Raw genomic sequence first — 20794 nt, forward strand, 5'->3', positions numbered from 1 at the left:
AGTACTTAGACCATGCAGATTTTTTTTTAATTTTTTTTTTTTTTACTCATGAAGTAGAAGATGGGAGTGCTGAACATCTGTGTTTGTTCCTGTGGAGTGTGGTTGAATAAAAGACATCCTCCAGTGTCATCCTCTTCACTTGAAGCAGGTGTTTGAAGTTCACCCTTTTGGATGACTTTGAACCGAAGGCGAGGAAAGCCTGCTGGGAAAATAATTGTCAAAGACCTTGTAGGCCTTTTGAAAGAGTTAAATCTCTCTCTGATCTCACTGGTTTCTGTCGGGCTATTAGGTCTTTAAGCATCTTGTTTTTGAGGATTAATCTGTACTCTTAATTGTCCATTTCTGATGGTTTCTGTCACTCCAAGTATACTAATTCTGCCTTAATAACTATGACAGTCATTGCACTGGCATAAAAAACACTTGTTATTCTGCTTATAACATTCTTCACTTAAAAGCCTTCCCTTCAAAGCCTTTCAGCCAGTCCATAATTGGGGTGATGGGGGGTGAGAAGCCGTGAGTAGAGCCATAGCACTTGATAAATCATTTCTTCTCAAGTTGTATGGGCTCCTGGAACAAGGGAAGTGTCGCCATGTCACCTTTTTACTAAAACCTGCTGGTAGCAGGCTGCCAGTGTTCATTCCCAGGTGGTTTGCATTAGAAGGGGATCTAACATCTGCCAAGTGTCCTGTGGGCTTTGACAAGACTTCACGTGCAGTTTAGAAGCAGTGTGATTGGTATCTAATCTTAGGATAGAAGTGAAGTGCCACAAAGATGATTGATGGACTGGAGCATCTCTCATGTGAAGAAGGGCTGAGAGGAGAGAGGTGGGACTGTTCAGCTTTTAGAGGAGAAAACTTGGGGAAAATCTTATCAATATATATAATGAGCTGAAGGGAGAGTACAAAGATTGGAGTGAGGCGCTTTTTCAGTGGTGCCCAGTGACAGGAGCAGAAGCAGAGACTGAAACAGAGGAAGTTCTCTCTGAACATCAGGAAAAAACTCTTGCTGTGAGGGTGACTGAGTGCTGGCACAGGCTGCCCAGAGAAGTTGTGCAGCCTTGTGGTTAGAGATTTTTAAAAGCTATCTGATACAATCCTGGGCCACTGGCTCTGAGTGCCTCTGCTTGAACCAGATAGTTGAATCAGATGTCCTCCAGAGCTCCCTTCCAAGCAGCCTGAGATTCTGTGAAGTCGAGTTTTAATACAGGGTATCATGTGGGTAATGACCTGACCTGGGAGGGAGCTTTAATTCTCCATCTGTCTGTCTTCTCTAGTTCTATGTGCAGTTACTTCATTCTTTGGTACAGTACAGTCCCACTAATGACACTGTTTGCTGTTCTACTGATGGTTTAAATTTTTTTTTTTTAATTTTAGTTTAATAAGTTTAGTAAAGCCTTTCAGGGTTCTGTATGCATGAGATTTTAGGGAGAGCTCAGCTTTCTTTTAAAACTATAAATGAAAAATTAGTTTTTGTGGTTATACGAAGAAGTATAACATTCTTAAAAACCAAAGTAGTCCATAAAGTAGAGATTCTAGTTCTCTGTGTTTTATGAAAATATTTTGATTTTAGAAAGCTGATTTTTAATTTTTCTTTGCAGTTTCTTGTATTTTCTGTTTTTCAACAAACTTCCCCCCTCCTCAGTATTGGATTTGTACATTATATATTCTGGATATGTAGAATTTATGTACTTGTCTTCTTTGAGTCTCGAGTCCATGAAGTGCTCATATCTGATCCAGTGTTTAATGGGATGTAGTGCTTATATCTATCTAGTGTTTAATAGGATTCAGATTATGCAAAGAAGCTGATAATGCTGTACTGTTCTAATGAAGTGCTTGAACATGGGCCTGAGTGGAAACATGCTGTTTGGGATGTTCAGAAGTGCCCATGGGAGAAAGGAGCTTAAATCCCATTGAGAGTGAAGAACATGATCCCACCAGCTTGAGAATGTGATGTCCCCTCTTTGCTGTGCTCCTGCTGCCATTGATGGCTGTTGTCATTCTGACAACTTCACAAGCCAAGCTGTGGGTTTTGTGCAGCATCCATTAATAGTCACACTAATGAAAACTCACACTTTGCCAGGTTTTTCTCTATTAGGTTTTGAGACAGTGGTTTTTAGCATAGTTAATGGGGGGTGTCTCTTTTGTCCTTCCCAAAGGCACAGTTAGAAAGAGTTACTTTCCTTGTGTTTTGTAAAAGACGTTTAACTTCTGACACATGGGCTCTTGTTTTTTAGGTCTCTGGTTTCCCGGTCGCAGAGAGGCCACCTTGTCAACTGGGATCACATCAAGTGCTCTGAGCTCCCATTCTTCCATCAGGTATGTGAATAGTTTTGATCAATTTATTGATTTGAAATAACATTCTGAGTAGATAATTGCATTTCAACTGTAGGCCTTAGTGAATGGCTTTTTAGAGAGTAGAAATCTGCAGAAAGTACAGTTAATAAAATGGATCAGACTGGTACTAAGAGATATTGCTTATTGCTGATGTGGGTTTTGTTTCCTTGTTTCCCTTGGGGTGTGGTGGCCTGGAAAGACATTGTACTGAGCTCTTTGGGTGAGGGGACTGAAGTGGGAATTGAATTATTAGCCCAGGATCCTCTATTTTCCTACTGTTACTGGCAAACTGACTTCATAATGTGGCTATTGTTTACCTGAATACTGAGCACAACTGTATTCTTTCCTACTCAGATCACATTTTTTATGACAAATACTGATATATGATGAAAAGTTACTGTTTAGGAAAAAATAATTAAAAATAATGAATAAAAACCTATGTACCAAAGGAATGCATGGAATCTGACAATCTTCATTCTTTTCCCCAATCCTGCATCTTTTTTGCACAGCATATGTGTTTTGAAATGGGAAAAAACCCAGTCTACTCCTTCACGTTATAAAAACAGTGAAGGTGTAGAAGAACACACTGTGGGAAGGAAAGTAGAGATAAACAGCTTAAAAAAAGAGATGCTGCAGCACCTGGCAGAGTTGCTGTACCTATATATTTGATCACCCAGCAACAAATGGCTGAGAGGCTGAGATATATTTGGGATAATCTCACAGAGTGCAGCCCCTAAAGTGGGCAGAAAGGAAGATGATGATGCATTGGTGTTTATGTTCCATCCCTTCTAAAGCCCTGTAGGGAAAAATATTTCTGAATCTTCTGGAAGACTGAAGCTACAAATAAAACACTGTATTAACTTTCAAGTGGATATATCTGAAGTGGTGAAGCTTTTCAAGAGATGGTCAGCCTTCCCCTTTATTTTATTTAAATACTTCCTATTTTGGTTTCCTTTAAGAGTTACAGGTGACATAGTGACTGGTCCCAACCTGAGGAAAGTCAGATTTTGTCAGAAATCTAGAAAGAAAAATAATTTCTGGCTTGCAGTTTAAAAGAGAATACAGGTGATGCAAATACAAGTACTCACTGTTGGCAAGCTGCTGAAGACATTCAGACAAACAATCAGCATTGCGTGGTGTCCCTTTTCACTGGGAACTGCAGATGATTATTTAAGTCCATGTAGGTCTGTGGACTTCTGCAGCACATGTAAACTGAGGATTTGAGCAAGGTCCATGGTGTGAAGTCAAATTGAAGTCCACTGATGTTAATTGGTATCAACTTTTGACTTGGTTAATCTTACACCCTAAAAGGGTGGTGTCTATTAGGAATTTTTACATTGCTTGGTTTTCAGTAATCCTTCTCCCCATCTCCTAGGTCTTGGATTACTTTGGTCTTATGGTGTTTGGGGGTTTTGTCCTTCCTTCCTTCCTTCCTTCCTTCCTTCCTGGTTTGGTTTGGTTTGGTTTCTTTGGTAGAAAAAGGTATTTTCTTTGTTTTTCATGTGTATCTTTGAATCTATGACTTCCATGTTAGTTACCAGTGGAACTAGTATGTGCTCTATATAGTTAACCCTACCCTGTGTCAATCGAATTGAATGAACAAAAGCTCAGTGATTTATGCTAGAAAGTAACTCTTTTTGTTACTTTTTCACCCTGTGTGTTGTCTGTGAAAAGTAAAGTATTTGTTGTCATACAGGCCCCCCAGAAGGGCTATTCTGTCCATGTAGGTTTCGCAGTTAAATGGAGCAGGCAGTGTACTTGTTGGTAGGGTGGCCATAATTTGCCAACTAATAGAGTCTTTAATTGGACTAGTGTTTTTTGTTTTGTTTACTGAATTACTGTGTCAAAACTTGAGCAACTTTGCTTTCAACTCTCAAACTGAATTACAGGTTTAGGCCAAGGAGATGGAGCAAACATAGACCTTGAGCAGTTGGACTGATTTTATGCATTGTTAGTGATTTTTTTGGTTTTGTATTATTATATATTAAACCCAGCAGAGCTTCCAGGCAAGATTTGAAGAAGAGTAGAAGGCTTCTTTGTTTTTTTGTTGCTGTAAATATTCACATAGGATGACTATGTAATTTGGAGGATACAGCTCTTAGGGCCATGCTTGCTCACTCATCCTTACAGCATGGTGCCCTGCACTCCTGTATAAAGTGTGCAGAAAAAAAAATCAAGCAAAATCTATTTCTCTGCAGAATTGAGTCTTTAAGGTGGTCTTTACAGACTAAGGACAAATGCTTTTTTCCTGGTGTAAGGCCTTTTGGGTAAATGTGAATGAGTGCTGAGGGCATCTGTTTGGGCTGACAATAAATGTGTTTGATTATGGATATAGTAAGTATTTGTATTTTATACAAAAGAAATGTGAGTTTCCCAAGTAGCATTTCATTGTGGAAATCAGGCAGTGTGCATTGTTATCTCACAAGGAGTGTCACTGGGAGGTTTAACCAAAATAGTCACTTCTGCTGTACAGACAAGGAGATGACCTTGTGGAAAAAGGGCAAGCCGTTGTGTTCTTTTCACTGACACAAAGAGAGGGAAAAGTCTGCCTGTGTCAGTGCAGTACTTGCACACAGACAAGGAGTCTAGACCAGAAGCTGTCATGTTGTAGATTCTGAGGGATTTAAAAGGATCTTTGTGCCATGAAAAGGCTTTCTGCCTGCATGCCTGATATTAGGAGTGGAGTAGTTGTGGAGAGGAATAATGTTTGCTTCCCCCAACAGTGTTTTTCTTTAGCTCTTCCTGCTTCTTGCCTCACTGCTGACAGGGAGGATGGTTTGCCATACTAAACACCTTGTGGCAGACAGGATGGAGAAAACCTACAGGCTCCTTTGACAGCAGTAATCAATAAGAAGTGAAAAAATCTCACTTTGAGAAGCCCTTTTCCAACTATAAATGGCAACAAAAGTCCTGAAGGTGAAACCCTGATTTTTAGCCCAGACTGTGAAAGTGAAGGACCAGAAATCTGAGACCAGGGAAAAGATTTGCAAAGAGTTTCTTGCTGCTCATCTGTGTGCACCTCAACCAAGAGGAGAACTGGATTGTGCCAGACAGTCCTCAAAAATGCCTTCCTCAGCCCATGAACTGGAGCTTTGCTTAGTGCATCCCCTGCAGGACTTAGAATAAGGGAATTGTTAAGGTTAGAAAAGACCTCTATGATCGTTGAGTCCAACCATTAACCTGGCACCACCATGTTCACCACTAAACCATGTCACTTGGGGTGCCTCATCCACACATCTTTTTAGACTTCCAGATATGGTGATTCCCCCACTTTCCTGGGCAGCCTGTTCCAATACCTGACAACCCTTTAAATGAAGAAATTTTTCATAATATCCATTCTAAACCTGTTCTGGTGGAACTCACAGCCATCTCCTCTGATCCTGTCACTTCTTAATTATCACTCACCACCACCTCTGGGCTTGGCCATCTAGTCAGTTTTTTACCCAGTGGGCAGTGCACCACCCAAAATCATGAGCAGCCAGTTTCTCCAGGAGAATGCTGTGGGAAATGCTGTCAAAGGCTTTACTAAAGTCCACATAGACACATCCACGGCCTTTTCATCATCCACTAAACAGATCACCTTGTCATGGAAGGAGATCAGGCTGTCAAACAGCAGCTGCCAGTTACAAACCCATCCTGGCTGGGCCCCTGATTCCCTGGCTGTCCAGTTTGTACCACATGCTGGCACTCAAGACAATCTGCTCCATGACCTTCCCTGGCAGTGAGGTCAGCCTGACAGGCCTGAGGTTCCCTGCATCCTCCTTCCAACCCTTCTGTAGATGGGCACCACAACTGCTCACTTCAGTCTGTTGGCACCTCCTGGTTCACCAGGACGGCTGGCAAATGATTGGAAGTGGCTTGGCAAACTCTTCCCCCAGCTCCCACAGTGCCCATGGGTGGATCCTGTCAGGGCCTACAGACTTTTGTATGTCTAGGTGTGTAGCAGGTCACTGACCATTTCCTCCTGGATTATGGGGGCTTCATTCTGCTCCTCGTCTCTGTCTTCCAGCTCCCAGTCCTGGGTACTCTGAGGATAACTGGTATTATTGAAAACTTACTGCAAGAGCTTTCATTATCATACTGCAAGCTTCTCCTAAGTTCCCAGTCACTTCATGAGAGATAGTGAATTTCTCCAACTCTTGCGAGAGTCAATGGAAAATGAGAAAACTTAATCAAAACTAGGCAGAAGAAGGATCAAAATTAGCTTTTTAACCTAACAGGTCCGCTTTATTTTTAAAAATAGTAAGTAATTTCTGTGGAATAAAAAAAGTTTTTTTTTCCTTCCAAATAGATTTAATTGCCAGCAAGTCACATAGAAAATGGGAATAACAACATGTAATTATGAATGGGGATAGGCAGAAATTCCCAGAGCACCTGGTTAATCAAAAAATAGAGGCTGAAGAGTGCAGTATTTTTCATGCTGTATTATAGTGATAATGGCAAGTCATTCAGAAAGCACAATAAGAAAGGTCTAGCTGATATATTCTTGTTTTGTGGTGCTGAGTAATTGTTAATATGGGTTCTGACTGACGTCTTTGTTTTGCAGGAAGCAATGCAAGCAAATAAATATATCTGTATCCCATATTGCTGTTTTACTGACAACTTAGCTACTTACTTGGTTGATACAGAGTTTTTATTCCCTTTTTGTTAGTTGTGCAGCTAGGGAATTTGGTGGTAATAAAAACAGACCTCTTGCAGCATGCTTTGTGCTGATACATCTCAGTGTTTCATGAAGTATGTGATAACTTCACACTGGAGATATGTGACAGGGAAGGAAGTTTGCTCCCATGGTCACTTGGCTAGCAGGAGAACTGAGATAAGGATCCCTGGCCTTGAGTCTCAGCACAGGGTTCCCTCTGTCTGACCATGCAGCCTCTGCTTTGGTTTTTTTATAGAACTGTTAGTGGTATCACTCCTCCTGAGGATGTGGGGAAGGTTTTAGATATATTAAGCAGGTATCTTTCTGTCAGCGCAAAATTAATTTTAAAGGGGAGATACAAAAATAGCACATCCTTTTGTATTAGATATTATATGTCCTCTGGAAGCATGTTTGCCAAATGCTATTAATGGCTACTCAAGAGATTCATTCTATTATCTTGACTAGCTTATTTCTGAAGTAGTCTGACATTTTATTTGTTTGACTTATCTGTTGTTGTTGGGAGATACTGGTTTATTACCCTTTAGAAGGCTGAAATGTTAACCAGGAAATATGGGAGCTCCTTTCATTACTTTTTTATTATAAAACACGAACTCACAGACTGGAGTGTCAGCTCTGCAGTAAAGGAGAATTCTGGCCTTGTGTTCAAGAAGCTTGGATTTGACTACCAACAGTATCCCAGAGCCTGTGTGGTAAGGGCTTATTCTTCAGTCCTACAAAGCACTTTAAAGCCCTGCACACCTTACCTTTCAAATGGGAATTTGAGGTAGAGCTTTGTCTTCCTCTGGCACTGCCAAGAACCCGGTGTCTGCAGTCAGTGTGAAGAAGCACTGCAGGAAGGGAGTGTGCTGGAGTGAAGCTGAGTTCCTGCTCCCAGAGCAGACCTAGCAGTGAACAGTGGGACAGATGTGATTTAAAATATTCACTGCTGGATGTGTACTGTCAGTAATGTGAACTGTATGGTGACTGTAACATGTTAACAAAAAACCCTTTTACGTGGAGGAATTAGAACCATTTCTTATGGTTGTCTTTATACGGAACTTATTTCTTCCTGAGGTAATCAAGACATGCTTGACATTAGGTGAAAGCTCTTAAATTTAATGGCCTTGAGTGATTTTGTATGGATATTCTGGTGTCCAGTCCTCTCTGCTTATGATTTTCTGATTCCACCTTCATGTGTACACACACACACTCTCCATTTGGGAATGCAAGATAAAGATTTGATTTGATTATGATCTTTGGGAGCCTCTGTGAATAGGAGGGGTTTATGGAGAAGCTAAGAGAAAGGTCAGTCTGATGAGAAGCAGAGAAAACCAGTTGAGATGGATTTGCACTTTTCTCTGTGTGAGAGCTCTATTTTACTTTGCATTGCCATTTCAAGGCAGAAAAAATAAAAAACATTGATTAATAGGAGCCTGGATGAGGACACGTGCTGCTACACTCGTGTTTGGAGTCTGGTAGATCCTGGACTTGGCCCCCAAAATATCTGTCCTTTCATGAAGGAGCTTTCCTCATGTTAGAAAAAACTGTAAGGTAAATGAAACAAATAAGTAGAGCAGGCATGTATTATTAAGCAAGTCTTGTGTCAGTGAATGAATATCCACATTTTTAAAAGTCTAAAACTAAAGCCTGCAAAAATAAATTGCTTTGTATTAACATGCAACATCTAAGAAAGCTTTTGTGTTTTGAGGAAAAAATAATAGAAAACTTTAGACCTTCTTACAGCAAAGATAATTGCACTCTTGCTTATTTTAATTTCATTAAGTAGGTCACTCACATACTTAAAACTGTGGAAAATTTAGGAAAGCTGAGCAACCTGGCATAAAGGCAGAATCAGGGGACCTTGATTCCAGTCTTCTTTTACAGTGTCTGTATTGCTCCAGCATTTTAGCATGGACTGCCTGCAGTCAGAGAGAACATCTACTTGTACTTATTTTTTAATCTAGACTGGTGTTAGCACTTCTTTTCTGGGTCAACTGATTTCATTACAGACATGTTCATTGCAGTCAAGCTGTCTTGTAGCAGCAGTGATAAAAAGATAAAATCAGGCTTCTGAAAGCAATGGTGACAAGATTGGCTCAGAGTGGGTAAAGAGACTAAAAACAGGAATAACTTCATGTGGTCAGAGGTGTTACTGAATATTTGCTTTTTGATTTAGGGTGCATTTAATGGATATAGAAGAATAAGGCAAGAGTTACCAACTCTGTTCCTGTTTTCTTAAATGTGTGGGTTTGTTTTCTAGGTGCTTAGGATTCTGCATGTCCCTTTGATACTGAAAAGGTCTGACCTTTGGTGTCATCTCAAGAGCAGCAGAGCTCCAAGCACATTTGTAACAGCTCTTTGCCTCTTCAGCTGCTTAAGTGCTGCAGGGCTCCTCTGAAAATTTGACTAAAGGGATCTTCTGAAAATATTTGGCTGCAAAGATACAGTGTAGAGATTACTAAAAGGAGGACTTGGGTCCAAGCTGGCTTTGCTCTACATATTAGTGTAGATACAAGCTAGTCTTGAAACTCCTTGGAGACCCCCAAGAGAAAAGGTTACAAAGGTGATGCTAGTGGGTATAATGTATTTGGAAAGTGCTAGCATTTCTGACATGATGGGTTTTCAAGTATTGCATGTGTTGCCAAAGGCAGTTAAGTGGTATTGCAGTACACAGAAAATTTGTTGCAGGAAAAGATCTCTTACCTCTGCTTTTTACACGTCCTGTGTGCCTTCTTTGGTTAGTTGTGCCACATCATCATGATGATAACATCATCAGGGTTATCACTGTTGGTTTTTTTCTGCTGAACTCCACACAAAGGGACGTGTAGCAAAGAGGCCGAGAGAGAATGCTTTGGATCACCATGTATTTGCTGGCTGGAGCTTGCCAGTGTAACCTGAGGAGATTGTGATCTCTTCAGGAGTGGGGAGTCTTTCCTGGAGTTCAGGAAAATGGAAGGAAAAAAAAATCTCTGTGCTCTGAATAGGGAAATTTGCATGAAGCACACTCTGTGGTGGAAACAAGTCAGGTGGAAAAACAAATCATGCAGGGTGGTTAGGAGTGTAACTAATTCTTCCTTTCTTCACTATGAAGCCCACCTTCTTTGAAAGAAAATGGCAGTTATTAGCAGTTTGAACTTCTCAATGGTGTTCAAAGTAAGAGGGTTTTATAAGCACGAGATGTGATGTTTTCCTTCTGTTACAATAGCAGATAAGCTCTTCTCCCCTCAGTTCGACCAGGACTTCACCAGGCACAGAGAAGAGGGAACAAGGTAGTAAGGAGGCAGAACCTCTGTTTTTATTTCTTGGCTTCTGCGTGTAGTCTGACAGTGAAGGATAGGAGCCACACTAAAGCCCTGATCCACTTTTCAATTTAAAGAGTCTAATCTATTTTAAGAGATTTGAAGCAAACTTCAAATCTGTCTCCTTCAGTCAAGCTCATAGTATTCTTGGCTGGTCAACTTGGAAAAAAGAGAGATTAAAATAATATTATTCTGGATCATACCCTGTCTATTGCTTGCTTGGCGTTCAATAGCACTGTGCCACAGCTTTGTGCATTAGCTCCTTGCCTGGTGTAATGAGAGACCTCCCTCTGGTTTCAACACACAAATTGTTATGGCTGATTGCTAGAGGAGGAAATGCTGTACTCTCTTTACAACCTTGCCTATCCTTATCCCTGTTTCTCCTCAGTGCAGTGGATACTTTTGTGGTTTCTTGTGTAAGATCACAGGTTGTAGCGGAAGTGACCGAAGTAGGCAATGCTATCAGCCAAATGCAAAGATTTGTATATTCCTGGACTTTTCCTAAGATAAGCTATTTTAAATGAATTATATAGATATAATCTCCTATGAGGACATTTGTTCTGGGGTAAGAATGTCTATGTAGAAATTGAACTCTTGAAACCACTTCTAAGTGTTCTACAGTAACTACTTCGATAAATTTCTAAGCATATCAGGACCTACAGCCGTTTCAGCTGCTATTGCTTCTGTACCTCACTGCTTGCTTAAAGTAGCTCAGAGACTGTGCCCAGTAACGAGTCAGGTTCAGAATTGTGGCCTTTCATTTTATTTAAACTAGCAGAAGCAAACAGTCTTCTCAATGCTCCATCTAAAACGTGTTACCACAGATTGAAACTCTGCACTGTGTATGTGTGTGCTGACTCCACAAACCTCCCACCCTTTGCCACCATCTCTTTCATAACTGCAGAGTTTAAATGTGGAAACATCTCTTAAGTCAGACAAGGATATAAGGATATTTGGCTCAGAAAATGAGAGGAAGAGGTCAGTGCATCGCATGAAGTGATACATGAGGGACTGACATGTTGTCTAATGGAAAAGATTGGAAAAAGGCAAGGGAAGAGTACTGAATGAGAGAAAATTAGAAGTAAGGGGAGTGGAAACAGGGAGAGGCTGTAAGGTTCTGATGAAATGAAAATGAGTAGTTGTTAATATACAGGAATTGCTCTGTGACTTTTGATAGGCTGGGCTCCCTGCTTCCCTGCCATGCTGTCCCTGTTCACTTCAGCAGAGAACTTGGCCTTCATCACTCAGAGGTTGCCATCTGTCATAGTCACCCACTGGTCTGTGAATTATTTGTGCTTGTCTAAAGGCACGAACTGCTGAATGTGTGAGCTCTGCTGTCACTCCAGGATTGATGCTGGAGCTCAGCTGGAGGCCAAATGGTAGAGTCTCAGCCCCCAAAAAAGCCCCAAAGCAGCTCCCGCCAAGGTTCCCAAAGAAGGAGTGCAGGCCTCAACTGTGCTGCAGCCGAGGCTGAGGGCAGAGTAGCAATATTTAAAATGGGGAAAAAAAAAAAAAAGCTGTTCACCTATGTGGACCTTACAGTTTCATTATTGTTTGGATGAAGCTTCACAGAAATTTGGTGTGATAGCTCAGCTATTTCCAGTATGTTTAAAACTATCTGAAAAACATACGAGTTCACCCTCACCTTTCATTCATGCTAAGGGGGAAGTGTGATACATATATTAGACTATAGCACTGACCAAAATAACTCCAGCACTTTGCACCCAGTGAGCAGCTGATGAATGTGATGGTCTGTTTCAATGTCACTGTCTCCCTGCAGTCACTGTTTAGACACAAATGACAGAAAGACAAATACATTCCTGAAATCAAGAAGTACTTACAGTTCATGATCAACAGAGGGTCAGATGCAACACTGGTGCAAGTTACCATAGCTTCATTAAAATTTCATTTATTTATGTTTACATTATTTTATCAGCATGATTTCATAGCTCTGGTTTACAGTGTGGCATTGCGAATAACTGAATCAGCTTAAGTAAGGTGGAAATGGACTCTGCTGTGAGGAGATCAGAGCTGGGAGGGAGAGTTAGCCCTCTTAAATCAGATGCGCAGTCAGTAAAAATAGTCATGTGTAACTACAGCTTTAATAGAGTGCTGCAATTTTATACCAGCTCCAGATATGACTGGTAAATTGTAGCTAAACTTTAATTTTCCCACCACCCCCCGCGCTTCATGCTGACTATTGTAATTATGAAAGCTGCTCTCATCTGAAAATGGTCTTAAGATTTATCAGTATGAGGATACTAAAGGTAGGCTAAGAGTGAGTAATCTACTCCATATCATGAATTCATTAAGTGGTTATGCCAGCGGAATTATCAAAGGGATTTGGCATTCTGGAAGTCCTTTTCGTAGTCCAAGTGCATATTACACTCCTATTAATTGATTAATTTAAGCTTACCTTTTCTGAAAGTATGTTGGTGCTGTTTGTAATGGTTTTGCAAGATCCAAGGTCTGTTTGCAGGCTGTTTCATAATGTCTTTCTGTTGTAACACAGCTGTTTGAAATTTAGTTTGAGGTTAAATCTATGCAATTCCCTCATATCAACTGAATAATGCTTCTAGGGTCTTAAGAATAGGAGGTTTTTTTATAATTTTGCCAAATAATTGTATCTATTCCTTTGTAGTTTAATAGAAACTTTCTGAAGGACTGAAGAGAGCTTGACAGTATTTTCTTAAATTTTCATAATACGCAAGTGGAAGATACTTGGGTTGTCCTGGGTTTTGGAGTTTAGTGAGCCCTTTAGTTAGGATTTCTGGACATGCCTGTGGCACAGATTTAGATATTTTAGATATTCTTTGCCATTTTGAATTTCTTTCTTTTGACTTCAGCAGGTACTAAATCTAATAAGGGCAGACATGTCACTATAAAATTGAAGCAGAGACAGGAAATAGGCATTTGTCATATGGATGAATTTCAACAAGCTTGATTTCGTATTGGTTTTTGAAAAGCAGCCTGATACGATAAATGACAGCAAATGAAATTCTGTTTAACAGTTACTGACCTCTTTTTTTGGTAGCATTCCTGCAGAAGTTGCAATATTCAAACCTAAATATAGAAAGTAGGCTGCAAGCATGTTATGAAGCTTTCCATAGGTATAAAGAGTGTTCTACAAAGTGCTTTGAGTAATGAGATCTTGCTAAGTACAAGCAATTTTGCTATTGTCTAGTTCAGTTACAAATGTGAAGGGATAGAAAAATGGAGATTCTCATGACAGATGTTAGCCATGTCCCTTGATGTACATCTGGCAAGCCCTTGGACTTAAATTAGAATGTCCTCAAAGACATTAATATTCATTAGTTGGTCAGTGCTTCTCTGCCCCTTCTCTTGGCAAACACATAACTAATAATGCTTATTGCCTGATCACAATGGGAAATGTCTGTAATTTTAGAAGTATTTATTGCCAAGGTCAACATGCAGTGGCATGCCAGCAAAGCCCAAGGAGGGTTGTAGATCTTGTGGGAATGAGAGAAAAGGATGGCCAGATTCTTTATCAGGGAGTCTTTAATTTTGTCTATGACAGCTAGTAAGTCTTTCCAGGCATGAGAGAGCTCTCTTGTGCTGTCTGGGTTAGAGAGGCTACAGCGTGTATAGGAGGGTGTAGTTTGTCTCCTCTCACCTAGGGCATGTGGACAAAGAAATCAGCCAAGGTAACATGTAATCCATGGAGAGCAGCCCATGGAGCTGCCACTTCCTGCTGAACCACCTCCTTCAAAATCTTTGGGGCACATAATTAGATGCACTTTAGCAGCAATACATTTAGTAGTATAAGGATACAGAAAAACATACTCATGAAAATCAGTCATTCTGAGCAGAGAGAAATCCAAGCATTCTCTCTGCCTTCTTGTTCTGTGGGAAGTCTGTGACAGAGCTAATTGTGATAAAAACAATTTTTTAACCAATTTGATATCACATCTGGAAAAATGACAAGATACTTTACAGCCTTACTTGTAGTCTAGCAAACATTGTGCAGAAATTCATGTAAGACAGCTTACTCTCTGCGTAATAACTTTGTATTTATCGTGTGTGTGTATATATATCTATTTGTATAGAAAAGCAGACTATGAAAACACAATGTTCATTTCTTAGAATCCCCGGGTGCACTGGTCCCTCATACCCCTTATGGTTTCTGGATGTATTATTCCTTTTTTTTTCATTCTCTTTTGTGCTTTTTAGAAAGAGGAGCAAAGGCCAACTTTGGCAGCAGCCACTTTCCTTTTGAGAACCTCTGTTCTTTGCTGCATGTCAGATGGTGTTATAGAATAGTTTCTAAACCAGATTAATTGAGTTCAAACAAAGTTTTCAAGCTTTGCAGAAGCTGTCAATTTGCGTTTTTATTTTTATTTCCTTTTTGACACAATCTAGTGTCAAAAAGAGTTCAAAATCCCATATGACAGCATGATGGGAAGGTGTTGTGCCTTCTTTCCAATTTAGAAGAATTGCTTTCCAAGTGAGAAGATCTCCAGCATCTCCTAGTGCTGTGAAGAATGCAGCAAGTACAAAGAAACTTTGCAGTAAATGTCTCCAGGAGGCCTGGTGAAGCCTGAATTTGAACATGGCTGAGCCAGCTGAGACCCTCCCCAACATGAAATACCTCACAAGTTGGGACTGAGAGGAGCAAGTATTCTGCTGTTGTATTTAATTTGCTAACAGGAAAACTATGTTTGCTAATTTTTAATGACTTGTTGCATTAGTATTCCCTACAAATCCTTGTCTCCTCTTCAGTATTAGTTCCCTCATGGAAAAACCCTGAGTATGAAAGGAAATACAATTCCAGACAGTATATGCTGTCTGATTAGTTCTTTCCCTTGGACACAGTTGCAGAGTTGCAGTGTTCTGTTATAGTATTAATTCCTACCTGTTGCTTGGAGTGGGTTTGGATCCCTCCCAGGGTGCATCTCCTGTTCATCCCTGTTCACCTACAGTTGTTGGTGTGATGAACCATTTGGGCATAGTTAGGTTCCCTGAAGGAGTAAAAGAAAAGCTTCCTACAGGTTTTGTCAGTCTCTCATGTACCCTCCACAAGCTAACTGCTCACTTAAGATAGTGTTGCTCAGTCTCTAGACAATTTGAAATTCCTTTGGCTTCAGGTCTGGTTTTCTGTGAAGCTGTGTATGCAATTTCTTAACCTTGAACTGTTTAAACTTGTACTTCCCTAATAGAGCACAAAACAGGTTTTGAACTATGAATGTACTTGAAAGCTTGAATGTCTACAATGAAGTACCGGCAGGTCCTAGCTCTTGAATTTGTCCCATTGTGTTCAGTATTCTGGATGGTGCAGAAGCTAAAGTGTAAATCTTAAATCTTTGGCTGCAGAAACGCTGTGCAGTTAACTCACTAACTAGTCTTTGCTGCACTTGATCTGCTTTTCTGATTTCATTTGAGATTTGGTAACATGTGGTCTGCAAGTGGCAATGACAGCCCCAGGTGTTTGTAGGCCTGTAGCCCCAGGTGTGTGGTTAAATGCATGGATGTGTGCACTGAATGCTTACACAATTCCATTGCATTATGAGTTACCATCATCTCTGCCAGTGGGCTGCCAGTGCTTGCTTTCATTGCATTCTGACTCTCAAGGTGCCCTAAATGAATGAATGAATGACAACACATCAACTTGGAAGGTGCACATTCTAGAGATTGTTCAGGAGGGAAGCGGTTGACTTGACAAGTTCAATTTTGAAAGCAATCTTTTTCAGGCACTGAAAGATAACAAGGGAGGAATCCTGCCCAGGAAGCAAGACTCAATTTACCAACTGTCAGACACGTGGCATTGACTTTAACAAAATGAACACCAGACTCTCTGAGGCTTGAGGTGTCGGTGGAGCCCAAAAGTCATATACACATATTAGAATGATGCAGATGAGTAGCCTTTGTATGGCAAGGTTGCTTTTATCTCCTGAAGCCAAATAATGGCATCCATAAAGGTGACTTTGCTGCAGGAAGGACCTTCTTACAATCTAGGTGTTGAAACAAATATCTTGAAGATGTGTCAAGTAATGAATTTTAATTGATTTAATTCCTCTTTCCATGAGACAACTTTCTATATTTAACAGCATGTTTCAGTTCAAATGCTGATCATATTTGAAGGGGTTTCCAGTTTAGCTTGAGAAAGTAAAAAGTGATAAATATTGAGAAAGATATAATGTGTTGAGATATACTATTCTCTCTTTTAGTTTTCATGTGGTGCCTTTGTGTAGTGCTTTGAGAACTAGAATGAAAAATAACAAAAGTTGGGAATGGTTGATTAAGTTGTTGAGCCAGAACAGGCCAAAATAGTGGTTGAAGTTTACAAGCATGGTATCAGGTGGGATTTTTTCTTTGTTTTGTTTTGTTTTTAAAGCCTCAGCCATCCAGCTGCCGTGTTAGATCTGTGTCAGAAACTTTTTGGTTAAGCTGACAGCTTTATACTTCCCAGCTTGGAGACTGGGTCTGTGCTGTTTATGCCAGTTAGAGGGTTTTGAAGGAACTGCCAGACAGGTACTTTGCAGAGATGTGAGAGGTGAGAGCTGCAGGGGATAGCACACTGCAGGTAAGAACAGCTGCAGAATGGCCCTGCATTCTCTCTTCTGCCCACTGTGTCCATCAGACCTGTTGCTCTTGCCTCAGCCCAATGATGCTGCTCCCTGCATGTGCCAGGCCATTTTAAGTCAAAACATGATCTGTAGCTGGGTGAACAGTCACAATCTGCCTCAAAAAATTGGTGTAAGTGTGCTAATTCTGCCTATCATGTTTCTCGAAGACTAGATTTCTACAACAAAATGAGAAGTTTAGCTACAAAACACCAGATTTGCCACCTGCGTAGCTACACCAAGGACAATGGCACATGTTTCTTGGGGACATCCCCACATGTAAGAAAGGAATGGAACCTGAAAGGAGCTGTAGTCAGGTGGAGGTTGGCCTCTTCTCCCAGGCAGCCAGTGACCAGATGAGAGGGAATGGACTCAAGCTGTGCCAGGGTAGGTTCAGGTGGGACATCTGAAAGGATTTCTTCACTAAGAGGGTGGTCAGGCATTGGCATGGGCTGCCCAGAGAAGTGATGGAGTCACCATTCCTGGAAGTGTTCAAGGAACAACTGGAGGCAGCACTTAGTGCTGTGGTTGAGTTGCCATGGATTCATAGAATGTTTGACAGAGAACCATAGAATGTTGTGGGGTTGGAATGGACCTTAAAGATCATCTGGTCCCAACACCCTGCCACAGACAGGAACACCTCACAGTAGACCAGGTTGCTCAAGGCTTTATCCAGCCTGGCTTTGAGCACTACCAGGGCTTGGGCATCCATAAACTCTCTGGTCAACCTGTGCCAGTGTCTCACCACCCTCATGGTAAAAAATTTCTTCCTAATAGCTTACCCAAATTTTCCCTCTTTCAATTTGTATTATTACTCCTTGTCCTCTCACTACAGTTCCTGACAAAGAGTCTCTCTCTGGCTGTTATTAGGTCAAAGGTTGCACTTGGAGGTCTTTTCCAACCTTCACGATTATATCTTTCATGATTTCAAATTACAACAATGCTTTAAAATTACATTTTACAAGATTGGCTTTTAATTAAAAAGTCAATACAAAGCTGACAGATCCAATGGGAAAGAGAAGGTTGTTCAGTGGAAATTTAGATTATATTTTGATTTTGATACATTCCTCTGTTTCCAGCAGGAAAAAACCTCCTACTCACTATGGAGGAAGGTGATTTTCAAGCCCTGTCTTGCAAGTTGGAAATTTAAATGCAGCATCACTGTGGGTGCAGGTGACACTGCGAAAGTGAAACAGGACTTAAAATATGGATATAAAAGACTCTTTGTAAAGTAGATCTAGGTGGAAAGTGAGACTCCAATCCTGTATGCTGCCACTTTGGTCTTCCTTCTGATAGGGATTGCATCCTAGCAAATTCAGTGTTGAGATCAGATTATAATCTATGAGTTTTAATTTGCTTTACTATATAGAATAGTGTGCATCTTCTTAGGCGTGGCAGGTCATTCCCATTTTAATGGGAGGTACAAAGGGGTTTTGTTGTTAATGGAAAGGGAAAGGGCTATTCATTTGTGATACATGGGAGTATGCTTGAAAGAGGATTATAGAAAAGGTGGTTTGAAAAGTGGTTTTCTGTTCTTTTGCTAATTTCCTGTGAGGGTTGGTAGATGTTTACAAGATATGGAGTAGGCAGAACAGATCAATAGTAGATTCACTGCAGCAATTTAAAAAAATTAAAAAGTTAAAATATTTGGGGTTTCTACACATTTTACTGAGAATGGGTCCAGTCATTTTATTGCAATGACAAAGGTAAAGGAAGATCCGTGGAATGATCTAGCAGCATTGAACTGAAATATGAAAACACCTCCTTCCTTTGTAAAATCAAGATTATTAATACATGGAAGAACCTGATAGAGATGGTGTTAGCTGGGAGCTGGAGTGTCATTCCAATTTAATCATTCTTTGCTTGCTTTGAGAAAAAGAAACAATTCCTTCACTGGTCCGTTTTGCTTCATGATTTATTTCAAAGAAATAAACAAGGATTCAAACAGAAGAGATTCAAAATTAAGAGGGAGATAAGGTCGTTCAGAATTATTCATGTGTTTGTGGTTTGGTTTTTAAAAAGTTTCTATTTATTTATTTAACTATTTGAAATCAGCAATATACTAGAAGTAAAAAGAAAAATGGGAATAATCACAAAGTTACTATTGAAGGAGCAGATACATATGGGGATACATGCATATGGGGCTGGGGATCGAATTTTTGCTTGTGGACCACATAATCTTCTCCTTTTTATTAAATGGATGTGGTTAGTGTGTGACAAGTGTGACATTGTTTTGTGCAATATAGCCTTTTGACTTCTTTCTGAAGGGAAAAAAAAAATTCCTTCATGATTTATGGAGAAAAACATCTTAAGCTGTAGGTGACATTAGCAATGAAAATGTCAAGCTCTGTGTGTGTAATACATAACTGTGCTGTGTTTTCGCTGTATTTAATGTTATGGGACAATAACCAGGACTTTGGCTCTTCTGATTACTTATTTTGAATGCAACTTTTCTGAAGAGAGAGAGACAGCTTCATATTGCTAGGGAGCAAAGTGCAGCTACCTGAACTGCTGCAAACTTTGGCCTTCCTCCACAGAAGTCAGCAGGATTTGGTCATCTCCTATGAGAGAATGATAAAACCTTAGGAATACAGAAAAAGAGGGACTTTTCATTGGTCTTTTCAGGGACTTTATTTGCATCAGTTTAGTTATGGAGCTCTCTGCTGGAAAGCTCTTTTCTCTTCTTGATTACAAAGGATGTCTCTCATTTTCCTCCAAAATCTGTTTATGTCTTCTGCCAGTGTTTTGTCCTTTTGCTTTTATTCTTGGAAAAAAAAAATTATGACAAGATGGAAACCTTTCAAAACAGGGGCAACTACAAGAATATTTTACTGAGGAAGGATAGCTGACACTCCTAAGTGACTTGCATGGATGACTTTTGCAGAGCATGTCTTCACTCTTCAGCCCCTTGTTACATCTTGGCTGAGGGAAATACTACTGAATACTTTTATTCCTTTTTTGCCCAGTGTCCTGCTTTTAGCTGCAATAGAGCTACTTTTCTTCATGGTACCTTGTACAGTGCTGTGTTTTGGATTTAGGATGAGGAGAATGGTGATAACACTGATATTTTAGTTGTTGCTATGTAGTGCTTACTCTAAATTAAGCACTTTTCAGTTTCCCACGCTCTGCCAGCAAGGAGGTGCACAAGAATGTGGGAGGGAGCATGGCCAGGACAGCTGATCCAAACTGGCCAAAGGCATGTTCCATACCACAGAATGTCAGGCTCAGGGTATAAACTGGGGGGAGTTGGCCTGGAGCCACTGATCACGGCTGAGGGACAGGCTGGGCATTGGGCATTGGTCATTGGGGCGATGAAGTGCTGTGCACCAGTTGTATTTCATGGGGCTTTTTATTCCTCTCTTACTCCTTTCCATTACAATTATTATTATTGTCATTAGTAAGATTATAATATTTTACTTCATTTCAATGACTAAAATGTTATTTTCTCAACCCAACTGTTTTTAATTTTTTTACTGATTCTCCTCCCAGTTCCATCAGGGGAGTGACAAGCACCTGTATATGGTTTCCAGCTGGGGTTAACCCATGACACCTGTGCATCAGCAAATGACAACCCAAAATTTGTTTGCCCAGGGAAGAAGTCTCCCTGTTCTACAGCAACGATTGAGGTGGCTTGTGTGAATCAGGTCATTACAAGAACTTGCATTAGGCTAATAGAAGATGATGGAATTGGCTTAACACTTCAGCAGTTTTATTACTGGAATTGCAGAGCTGAATGCTCAACAGAGGGATGAGATCATCCTGGTCTTGCATTCTGCCTTAGCATCCACTCAGAGATGGCAGAGCATTGTCAAGAACAGGAGAAACTGCAAGTGGATGTGCCAAAATATCATCATAGCCAAGAGATGGTGCATATGTAGGAACAGGAAAATGACAAATATATAATCAGTAAGTAATAGTGGAGTGATTTTTTTGAGTCACTTC

At 40.4% G+C, this 20794-nt stretch overlaps 1 protein-coding gene across 3 annotated transcripts in view; it reads left to right on the forward strand.

The window, feature by feature from the left end:
* The window catches only part of TSPAN4 (tetraspanin 4), a 348147-nt gene that overhangs the window by 80001 nt on the left and 247352 nt on the right, over window positions 1–20794 (forward strand). Inside the window, exon 2 of one of the 3 annotated variants that reach the window (XM_085062793.1) lies at window positions 2234–2315. The exons of 1 other annotated variant lie outside the window; for it this stretch is intronic. The gene's annotated coding sequence lies outside the window, so the exon portion shown is untranslated. Of the gene's footprint in view, window positions 1–2233; window positions 2316–17468; window positions 17608–20794 lie in introns of those variants that run through there. One more of the 3 variants, XM_085062791.1, reaches the window with a different exon arrangement.

This window comes from Lichenostomus cassidix, chromosome 5 (assembly GCF_008360975.1).
Source record: "Lichenostomus cassidix isolate B80296 chromosome 5, HeHo_3.0, whole genome shotgun sequence".
Lineage (NCBI taxonomy): Eukaryota > Metazoa > Chordata > Aves > Passeriformes > Meliphagidae > Lichenostomus > Lichenostomus cassidix.